This window comes from Denticeps clupeoides, chromosome 18 (genome assembly GCF_900700375.1).
Source record: "Denticeps clupeoides chromosome 18, fDenClu1.1, whole genome shotgun sequence".
Lineage (NCBI taxonomy): Eukaryota > Metazoa > Chordata > Actinopteri > Clupeiformes > Denticipitidae > Denticeps > Denticeps clupeoides.
The window spans coordinates 19254893-19257498 of NC_041724.1; the positions used below are offsets into that span (position 1 = coordinate 19254893).

Consider the following 2606-nt stretch of genomic DNA (forward strand, 5'->3'; position numbering starts at 1 on the left):
ACTAAATCTTTTCTAGTAAGCAAAATGCTTTTAAATCAAGAATACATTAAAGGTATCGGGTGATCTAGTTGATAGTTTTTAGAACTCACACCCCACTGCCCGTGTTCGCATCCAGGACAAGGAAGGATTAAAAAAATTATATTTTTCAGACTTTTATAAAAAAAACAATTCCTTCGAGCCGGAATTGAACCAGCGACCTAAGGATTACAGGCAGTACAACTACAGTCCTCCGCTCTACCAGCTGAGCTATCGAAGGAACAAACACCACACAACCTGACAATAAATATGAACGTGTGTCATAAAGAAGAACTGAATACCAGAACTTGGCTGTACAAGAATAAAAAAAGTTATTTTAGTCTGTAAAAAAAAAATTTATGGATTCCACTTACAACAAAACAACTAAAATAGTGACAGAACTTTTTTAATCAGTCAAAATCAGAAGGTCCCTGGTGGTCTAGTGGTTAGGATTCGGCGCTCTCACCGCCGCGGCCCGGGTTCGATTCCCGGTCAGGGAAAGTTGGTAAGGTTTTATTTATTAATTATTTTCAGGATTTTTTCGCAGAAAAAAAAAAGTCCTTAAAGGGAAAGTTTTGTAAGATTTTCCCTTTATGCTTTTCAGGATTTTTGCTTAAAAAAAAACCTTCTTCAAGCCGGAATTAATCTAGCGATCTAAGCTTTTCAACCAAGAATGTGTTGAATGTGCCTGGTTGTCTATAGGTTAGGACTCAGGTCTCTCATCCAGCTACCGGGGTTCGTGTCCTGGTCAAGGAAGGTTTGAAAAAATTAGCAATTTAGCCAGGCCTTGGCTGTACAACAAAATGTCTTTTAGTCAGCAAGACACTTTTAAATCTTGAATTAACCAAGGCTCCCTGGTGGTCTAGTGGTTAGGATTCGGCGCTTTCACCGCCGCAGCCCGGGTTCGATTCCCGGTCAGGGAATCTTTGTAAGGTTTTATTTATTAATTCTGTCACATTTTTCTTTAAAAAAAAGTCCTTTAATACCAGGAATTTGATAAATGTGCGTGGTGGTCTAGTGGGCTCTCACCAAACTGCCTGGGTTCTCTTCCCGGTCAAGGAAGGGTTGTAAAAACTTGCCATTATGCCAGGTCTGGGCTGTCCAACTAAATCTTTTCTAGTAAGCAAAATGCTTTTAAATCAAGAATACATTAAAGGTATCGGGTGATCTAGTTGATAGTTTTTAGAACTCACACCCCACTGCCCGTGTTCGCATCCAGGACAAGGAAGGATTAAAAAATTATATTTTTCAGACTTTTATAAAAAAAAAAATTCCTTCGAGCCGGAATTGAACCAGCGACCTAAGGATTACAGGCAGTACAACTACAGTCCTCCGCTCTACCAGCTGAGCTATCGAAGGAACAAACGCCACACAACCTGACAATAAATATGAACGTGTGTCATAAAGAAGAATTGAATACCAGAACTTGGCTGTACAAGAATAAAAAGTTACTTTAGTCTGTAAGAAAAAAATTTAATGGATTCCACTTACAACAAAACAACTAAAATAGTGACAGATCTTTTTTAATCAGTTAAAGTCAGAAGGTCCCTGGTGGTCTAGTGGTTAGGATTCGGCGCTCTCACCGCCGCGGCCCGGGTTCGATTCCCGGTCAGGGAAAGTTGGTAATGTTTTATTTATTAATTATTTTCAGGATTTTTTCGCAGAAAAAAAAAGTCCTTAAAGGGAAAGTTTTGTAAGATTTTCCCTTTATGCTTTTCAGGATTTTTGCTTAAAAAAAAACCTTCTTCAAGCCGGAATTGATCTAGCGATCTAAGCTTTTCAACCAAGAATGTGTTGAATGTGCCTGGTTGTCTATAGGTTAGTATTCAGGTCTTTCATCCAGCTACCGGGGTTCGCGTCATGGTCAAGGAAGGGTTGAAAAAATTAGCAATTTAGCCAGGCCTTGGCTGTACAACAAAATGTCTTTTAGTCAGCAAGACACTTTTAAATTTTGAATTAACCAAGGCTCCCTGGTGGTCTAGTGGTTAGGATTCGGCACTTTCACAGCCGCGGCCCGTGTTCGATTCCGGTCAGGGAAAATTTTGTAAGGTTTTATTTATTAATTCTGTCACATTTTTCTAAAAAAAAAAGTCCTTTAATACCAGGAATTTGATAAATGTGCGTGGTGGTCTAGTGGGCTCTCACCAAACTGCCTGGGTTCTCTTCCCGGTCAAGGAAGGGTTGTAAAAACTTGCCATTATGCCAGGTCTGGCTGTCCAACTAAATCTTTTCTAGTAAGCAAAATGCTTTTAAATCAAGAATACATTAAAGGTATCGGGTTGATCTAGTTGATAGTTTTTAGAACTCACACCCCACTGCCCCTGTTCGCATCCAGGACAAGGAAGGATTAAAAAAATTATATTTTTCAGACTTTTATAAAAAAAAACAATTCCTTCGAGCCGGTAATTGAACCAGCGACCTAAGGATTACAGGCAGATACAACTACAGTCCTCCGCTCTACCAGCTGAGCTATCGAAGGAACAAACACCAATACAACCTGACAATAAATATGAACGTAGTGTCATAAAGAAGAATTGAATACCAGAACTTGGCTGTACAAGAATAAAAAAAGTTATTTTAGTCTGTAAGAA

General features: G+C 39.0%; 7 non-coding genes across 7 annotated transcripts; 4 read left to right on the top strand and 3 right to left on the bottom strand.

Moving 5' to 3' along the window:
* Nucleotides 1-169: 169 nt before the first annotated feature.
* Nucleotides 170-256, bottom strand: trnay-gua (transfer RNA tyrosine (anticodon GUA)). Its single transcript is given in 2 exon segments — nucleotides 170-205; nucleotides 220-256. It is a non-coding gene; the product is annotated as a tRNA-Tyr (tRNA).
* Nucleotides 257-443: 187 nt separating this feature from the next.
* On the top strand, nucleotides 444-515 carry trnae-cuc (transfer RNA glutamic acid (anticodon CUC)). The gene has a single exon. It is a non-coding gene; the product is annotated as a tRNA-Glu (tRNA).
* Nucleotides 516-866: 351 nt separating this feature from the next.
* On the top strand, nucleotides 867-938 carry trnae-uuc (transfer RNA glutamic acid (anticodon UUC)). Its single transcript has one exon. It is a non-coding gene; the product is annotated as a tRNA-Glu (tRNA).
* A 349-nt stretch (nucleotides 939-1287) lies between these two features.
* Nucleotides 1288-1374, bottom strand: trnay-gua (transfer RNA tyrosine (anticodon GUA)). Its single transcript is given in 2 exon segments — nucleotides 1288-1323; nucleotides 1338-1374. It is a non-coding gene; the product is annotated as a tRNA-Tyr (tRNA).
* Nucleotides 1375-1560: 186 nt separating this feature from the next.
* trnae-cuc (transfer RNA glutamic acid (anticodon CUC)) lies at nucleotides 1561-1632 on the top strand. The gene has a single exon. It is a non-coding gene; the product is annotated as a tRNA-Glu (tRNA).
* Nucleotides 1633-1982: 350 nt separating this feature from the next.
* On the top strand, nucleotides 1983-2053 carry trnae-uuc (transfer RNA glutamic acid (anticodon UUC)). Its single transcript has one exon. It is a non-coding gene; the product is annotated as a tRNA-Glu (tRNA).
* A 352-nt stretch (nucleotides 2054-2405) lies between these two features.
* On the bottom strand, nucleotides 2406-2494 carry trnay-gua (transfer RNA tyrosine (anticodon GUA)). The gene is given in 2 exon segments: nucleotides 2406-2442; nucleotides 2458-2494. It is a non-coding gene; the product is annotated as a tRNA-Tyr (tRNA).
* Nucleotides 2495-2606: the final 112 nt, after the last annotated feature.